The sequence below is a fragment of the Sarcophilus harrisii genome, chromosome 4, assembly GCF_902635505.1.
Source record: "Sarcophilus harrisii chromosome 4, mSarHar1.11, whole genome shotgun sequence".
Lineage (NCBI taxonomy): Eukaryota > Metazoa > Chordata > Mammalia > Dasyuromorphia > Dasyuridae > Sarcophilus > Sarcophilus harrisii.
In genome coordinates, this window is record NC_045429.1 from 137,245,405 (window position 1) to 137,253,352 (window position 7,948).

Here is a 7,948-nt window from a genome sequence, read left to right on the forward strand (position 1 = left end):
CAAAGAGATCTTAAAGGAGGAAAAGGAGCCCATCTGTGCAAAAATATTTCTGGCAGTCCTTTTTGTAGTGGCAAGAAACTGGAAATTAAGTGGAGAATGGCTGAATAAGTTATGATATATTAATGTTATGGAATATTATTGTTCTATAAGAAACAATCTGCAGGATGATTTCAGAGAGTCCTGGAGAGACTTAACATGAACTGAGTTAAGTGAAATGAGCAGAACCAGGAGATCATTGTATTATTAATGGCAAACTATTAACAATCAGATGAATGAAAAAAAAAATCCACAGATAAATGTTACAAATCACTACTACTAAATCAGTGCAAATCCAAACAGCTCTGAGGTTTTATGTCCCACCCAGAAAATTTGCAGAGTATAGATGTGAATATTCTATTGAAGGAGGTTGTGGGAAGACCAGTACACTAATGCATTGCTGGGCGAGTTATAAATTGGTCCAACTGTATAAAAAGCAAATTGCAATAATGTTTTAAAAAATAGACTAAACTGCCTATACCTTTTGACCTAGAGAAGGGTCCCACATGCACTAAAATTATTCATAGCAGCACTTTTTATGGCAGTAAAGAACTGGAAACAAAATAAATGCCTACAGATTGCTGAATGGCTAAACAAATGTTGGTATGTGAATGTAATGAAATATTATTTTGCAGAATTCAGAGAAATATGAGAAGACTTTTATGAATTGATATATAGTGAAGTAAGCAGAACCAGAAGGAATAGAAGGTTCAGGAGAAATATAAACTCAGTTTGAACATACTGAATTTGATATACTTACAGGATAGCATTCAAAGACATAGATCTGAAGTGGATTTGGGAAGGAAGTTGTTAGAGTTATAGATCTTAACATGATTAAGATGTTTATTGTAGAGCAACTCAACATGAATGCAGAACTCCCAAGGATAATGGTAGAGAATGGGAAAACTGCTATCTTGATACTTCAATGAATCTATGATGTCAACAATATTTACCATTCTCTTTATAACAAGGATGACAACCCATCTATGCCTTCTCATCCTATGCAACTCTTACTCATGTCCTCCCATAAATATTTTACAAGGTGATTTCCCAATGTGCTAGGGAATCTTCTCTTGTATCTCTTGTAATTACATGAATATCAATCGAACACATGGAATATCTATTATTTTCTTATTCTTTAAAGGCTATGTTTGGTGCAAAATTCCTCATTTATGATACATTGCAACCTATTCCAAAACATCATGTATTGCTGCACTGATCTTTGAGTAACCCTCAATTTTAAATTTTCATATACTATAGTATTTCTAGTGTGTCTCTTCAAGCATTATCTTTAGGGAAAAATATAAATTCTTCAGGCTGATATTGAAGATCCTCTCCAAATGCTCTCCAAATTATCTTTCCAGCTTTATTTCACATCATTCACCTGATAAATTATTGTCTAAACAAACTATACTACTAATAGTTCTACAAACTTGACATTCCTTCTCCCACATTCTATGCCTAAGATGTACATTCTTAGTTTTTTCTTCTTTCAAAATTCATTTTTGGCTGAGGCATTATCTACTCTATAAAGATTTTCCTGTTTGATCTGGTTTAGTCTATTCTTTTAAATTAATTTCTATTTACTTATTTGTATGTTTTAACCACACATGGCTTCCTTTCCCACTCCTCTCCCAGGAGAATATAAACTCTTTGAAGTGGTTGTAGAAAATATGAAATATAATCTGACACTGGATGTATGTTTCTATTTGAGCAGAATTGATTCCTGACTACAAATTAATTACTTATATTTACACAGTTATCTTAAAATATAAATGAATAAAAGCCATATTTATTGTCTGGAGTAGGTTTCAAAATGAATCTCAATTGCTTATCAAGAGGCTTGGATTTTCATCATTCCCTTCATTCCTTTGAATTAAGACTATTTTTGAAATTTTTTATGTAAAGAATTTTTTTTGTTTTTATATCCAAATTCTTCCAACTCTTCACCCTGACTCCCACCCATTGAGAAGGCAAGAAATAGGATACCTTATTACATGTATGAAGTTATGCAAAACATATTTCTACTTTACCCATGTGGGAAGGGTCGTGGGGAGAAAGCAAGATAAATAAAGTGGAGAAAAAAAGTTTCAATCTGTACTCAGAGTTCATCAGCCCTCTCCCTGGAAATAGCACTTTTTATCATTAATCTTTGGAATTGTTGACTTTTTTTTAAACTACATATATTCCTTGGAACTGGAGTAAAACATTTATTTGTTATTAGTTATTATCACCATTGAATTAATGAGATTCACAAAACTCTTTTCTAGGAGAAGTTTAAAGCACAGGGGAGTCTCTAATCTAGAGAGGGTAAAACTAGGGAGGTAAACTGATTATCTTGCAGGTGCATGACATTTGAAGACATGGGAGGAGGAACAACAAGAGAGGAAAAGGTATTAAAGGCAAATTTTCCCTATTTCGGAATTTGCATCTGGCTTTTTGTAATTTGAATGTATTGGATGGGAGGGGAGGGAATAAGCATTTATTTATATAATCCCTACTATATGCCAGATGCTTTATGAACATTATCTCATTTGAATATTATCATTATTGAATATTATCTCTCAACAGTTCTTCGAGGTATGTGCTATTCTTGTTCATACTTTATATTTGAGGCAACCAGATATTAGGTGACTTGTCCAGGATCACATAGCTAATTAGTATCTCAGAAAGGATTAGAACTCAATTCTTCTAAACTGCAGGAGCAGCACACAATCCATTGTGCCATCTAATGCCTAACAGAGGTCTTAGAGGAACACTTTTGCAGAGAAAAGAAAGCAAAATCAGCAAGTGTCTGCTATCATCTTGTTATAGCAAGTAACAAGGCTTTAAAAAAAAATGCTTTATGGGTTATTTTAGTTTACATCAATGCAATTTCCTAGTAACTACTCACCGCATAAAACAAAAAAGCAACAGAACTTCTTGTAAGAAAAACCCATTTTCTTAAATCTGACAGCATATGTCTCACTCTGCACCTGTAGTCCACCATCTCTACCAAGAAGGGGAAGCCAAGCCTCAGCATCAATCAGATCTTCTGGAACTGGGATTATTTTGTCCTTTGATTTGAAATTTGAAAAGAGGAACAATGGACAGAGACAGAGAGACAGAGACAGAGACAGAGACAGAGACAGAGACAGAGACACAGAGAGAGACAGAAAGAGGGAGAGAGGGAAAGAGAAAGAGAAAAGAGAAGAGAGAGAAAGGAGGAAGAAGAAAGAGCGAAAGAGAAAAAGAGAGAGAGAAAGAGAGAGAGAGGGAGGTAGAGAGTGAGAGAGAGAGAGAGAAGAGAAAGAGAGAGAGAAGGGAGTTAAGTGGTATTAGATAAACACCTAAAACTAGTCTCAAGAAGACTTGGATTCAAACCCCTTTTCAGACAGACACTTACTAGCTAAGTAACTCTGGATCAGTCACTTAATTTCTGTCTCAGTTAAATGGGGATAATAATAGCATCCACCTCTCAGAGTTGTTTTGAGCAAAGTGAACTTTTTATAATGGCTTTGCAAACCTTTAAATTCTAAAAAATATAAATTATTGTGTTTACACACACACACACACACACACACACACACACACTATCCCAAAAGTCTTAGTGCTGTTTTAAGATTTAATAGCTTACATAGGTTAGAAGTGCAGGAATACTTTGGGGATACCACACATATACACAGATACATACTAACATGTATAAAACCTTTCCTTCTGTTTTTGGCCTCTTTGGTGGAAATGCACAGAAGTGGTGTCATTGGGTCAAAAGTTCCTTTTGCCAGTAACTTGTTCAAAGATCTGTGATATCATGACTGAGCCCTCTCCTCTAATACAGGGCACAATCTCTTCTTCATTTAAGCAAATAGTCTTTATGATGGTTTTTTTTTAACACCCCCCTCTCCCTTTCATCATCAGGTAGCCAACCTTTTGGTGATATTGTTGGTGACAAAAACATTGAAATAGTTTTGTTTTGTTTTTTTCACTTACAATCTCCAAATCTTTATTATTTATCTTACCCAAGAATTCATAGGGAATTTGTCCCAGCAGTTCAGGCTCCTTCCTTGCCATTTGTCATCACAAAGTGTGCTACTCTGGAGGAGGCAGGCTGAAACCTCAACTGACCCCAGATGCCTTTATCTTCAGCTTCCTTTTCCTTCCGATCATTTCCTTTACATAATTCAGGAAGCTCTCCTCTTTAGAAGGCTTAATATGCTTAGTGTGCACATTAACTCATTTGACTTGAATCTTGACCTTGAATTTGTTTATAACAGTGCCTACAATATGCTGAATAATAGCTTAGACCCAACCTGTCTTGCCATGGTAACATTTTGGGGATATTCCCTGTTGAGTTATCCTTAGGCTTTTGATATCTACAACATACCTCTTCTTGTAGACTTGAATCTACGTAGCCAAAAAGACAACACTATATTTTCACAAGGACCTAGAGAACAGATTTCAAGTCCCTTTTCTTTTTTCTTTTGTATTAATCATTTTGGCAAGTCTCTGGTGCCAGACACAAGGACTGAATCATTTTCAAATCACTTTCACATATAACATCTGATGTTCATAAGAGCTCTACAAAGAAGAAAGGCCAGTTGGTCAAATATGCATTCTACACAGAACTGAAGTTTAGTGATTTGTTTTAGATCATGGGACTTTGGAGGGATTCCAGAACTAGAACTACTTCTTCTCACTTCATGTCTTTTGTTTTTAGCATTATACTATATATGTTCTCAACAAATGAAAAGAGAGCTTAGAGCAGAACCTGTCTAAAATGTCATATGTGTAGCTTGCAGATATGTGGGTATAGATGCTACTAATTGCAAATAAAAAGTTAAAGCAAATGATCTAAATGGTACACATAGTAGGTGCTTAATAAATGTTTATTGATGAATTGATAGAAACTGAAGTTGCATAACCTCTATGCATGTCACTGAAAGAAACATGAAATGCAATGCTATGATGTATCAGTCTGCCCTGTACCCTCAGGCAAGGAAAACACCTGAGTTGTGCAAACACAGGAAGGACCTATTCCAGGTGTGCAAGGTGGGGCAAGGTACCCAAATAATTCAATGCTGAGAAACAAAGACCGTCTGTCCAAGGTCTAGTCAGGTCTTCTGTTATCCATGTATAATCTCTCTGAAAGAACACTGTTGGTCCTGTTTTCTTCATATACCAGGGGAAAAGATAGAGAGATGTGAGAGAGAAAAGACAATAGTGGTAACAGGAACAGATGAAATTTAGTTAAAGAGCCAATTTTTAGCAATTGAATTTAACAAGTGTTTCATGTTTTTCAGATACCTTATAACTCTAGGAAGTAAAACTCAGTAATTTAATAGGAGCTGCTCAGCTAAGTTTATTTGTAAGCTGTAGAGACACTCAAAAATTGGTGAGAAACAAAATTTTAAAAAAGAATCAGTAATAAAGCACAAGGTCTTGGATTTGTATATGCAAAATCAAAAAGTAGAGATAACAGGTGAGATAAACTTGAGGTCCTATCGCAAGACAGAACATTGAACTACTAGGCAACATAGAAACTTAGTGATATAAGAATCACTTAATTAGGATCTAGGTAGATATATATTATTCAAAAGAAATGAGATAGAAATAATGAGATAGAAGAATATGTAGCAGCATTTGTATTAAAAAGACACATGTATGCAAGGAAATGCATTGTCCAGAGGGAAGAAGTGAAGTAAGGAGAGAATTTGGGCAGAGATCAATGAAGGCAGAAACAGAAGTAATATTGTCATTGGAGTATATTATAGATCAACTGGACAGAAGAATGAAATAAATGAGTTCAAGAAATACATCTCAAACCTGGCACAGGGCCACATAAAAGGTACATTTGAGATACTGCTTTATTCCCATGGAGCAGTTTAATGTTGAAAGAAATAGGGCCATTTTTTTTTTTACATAAAGCAAAAGATTTATGTTAGCAGTCAAAAGAGATAAAATACTACTATGGTTATAAATGAACATTTTGATACCTAACAAAACTAGGAAAAGAATTTTATTTTTATAAAAACTGTTAACATATGGAGTGAAGAAATACAGCATCCAGGTGCTTTTCAAGTGATTTTTGGATTTAAAAAAATGACCCATGGCAGAATATAAAGTTTCAAATTGTAAACAATGTAGAATGATCACTTACTTGTATGTGAGTAGTTTTATCATTTAAATTAGGGTTCTTTAATTGGATTCTACTGAACCTCCCACCCCACAAGAGGTCCAAAGATAGATTTTGTGGGATGTGAACTTAGACAGGAAAAAAAAAAAAGCACATCTTTATGTTCACCAGTCTCTAATTAAAATATAGTATTTCCTTTGATTACGTCCACAATATTACTCATACTCTACTAGTATTATTCTTCACTGGACTCTTAAAGAAATTCATGACACAAAAAAGACTGATAAAATCTACTTTAAAAGGGCTGAAAGGAAATTGTTATTTATTAAAGATAGTGAAAATGTGAGTATGAAGAAATAGTTCTAGGACATGAAAAGAGATTAACATAATTTTGAAGACTTGAACTGTAGGATATTATGGTACCTCAATTGATTTGAATATAACTATTTTTTGACTAGAGAGGGTAAAACTGAACAAAACAAGGAGCAATAATATAAAAATTTGGAAATGAGCATGCTTTTAAAGGCACTATCAATTGCATAAAGGAATATAAATGGAAAGTAATTCACTGAGTAGCAGGAGGCTCTCAGTAGAGCAATTATAGATAAAGAAAATTGCACAGGATACTGATTTGGAAGGTTGTTGATAAGAATCTGTGGTCAAGTCCAAAGAAATAGCAGAGGGATAAAAGCCTCAGTGGCTATCTGGTCTGAACCAATACCTGAATAAGAATTCTCTTTAAAACTTACCCCAGCAATCATTAGAAGCTGCTAGGTAGTATAGTGGAATCAGAAAAACCTGTATTCCAATTTCACTTTAGACAACTTTCTATCTATGTGACTCTGGGCAAGTTATTTAACTTCTATATGTCTCGGCTTTCTCATCTGTAAAATGAGGATAATAAAAGCATTTACCTTACAGGCTTATTGTAAGGGGAGAAAAATGAGATATCTGTGAAATGCTTTGCAAACTTTAAGCATTCTGTAAATATTAGCTTTTGTTATTATTATCAAGTCTTTATTTGAAGATTTTCAGAGAGGCATAGTCTCTTACCTCCTAAGACAACTCATTTCACTAATTGTCAGGAAGTTGTAATTTTATTTTAAGCCTAAATATGCCTTTTAATAGATTTACTCTGTTTCTGGTTTTGCTAGTGGGGGCCAAGCATTATGTGTAATCTTTGGACCACAGGATTATTACCTCCCCAGTCTTGAGCACTGTCTTTATGCATTCAGCCTAAAACTACTTTAGCCTTCTTAATGAACATCATATTTATATGGAGCTTACAATTCATTTAAGCAGAAGAATCTGCTTAAATATTTGGAGAAAGTAATCATGACCCATCCCATCTCCTCTCCATTTCCCACCATTAACATCCCCAAATCCTTCAAACAATTCCCTTATGGCATGAACTCAAAAGTTCTTTAATATCCTGTTTGTTCTCTTCTGGATAATCATAATTATCAGGGTTCTCCCTAAAATGTGATTCCTAGAACTTAATACAATACCCCGTTCTTAGCTGTCTAGGGTGGGGTAGTTATTGTTATTGTTAAATCATTACAGTCATGTTGGACTTTGTTATCCCCTTTGGGGTTTCCTTGGCAAAGGTACTAGAGTTTTTGTCATTTTCTTCTTCAGCTCATTTTACAGATGAGGAAATTGAGGCAAACAGAGTTAAGAGACTTGTCCAGGATCACACAGCTAGTGTGTAAAGAAAATTTGAACTCAGGTCCTCCTGACTTTAGACCTAGCATTCTTTTGCGCCACAATAGACAGTATAATAAAGTATCACAGGATTAT

General features: G+C 34.6%; 1 pseudogene; it reads right to left on the minus strand.

Annotated features, from left to right (window-relative positions):
• Positions 1-393: 393 nt before the first annotated feature.
• Positions 394-4,509, minus strand: LOC100919076 (annotated as a pseudogene).
• Positions 4,510-7,948: the final 3,439 nt, after the last annotated feature.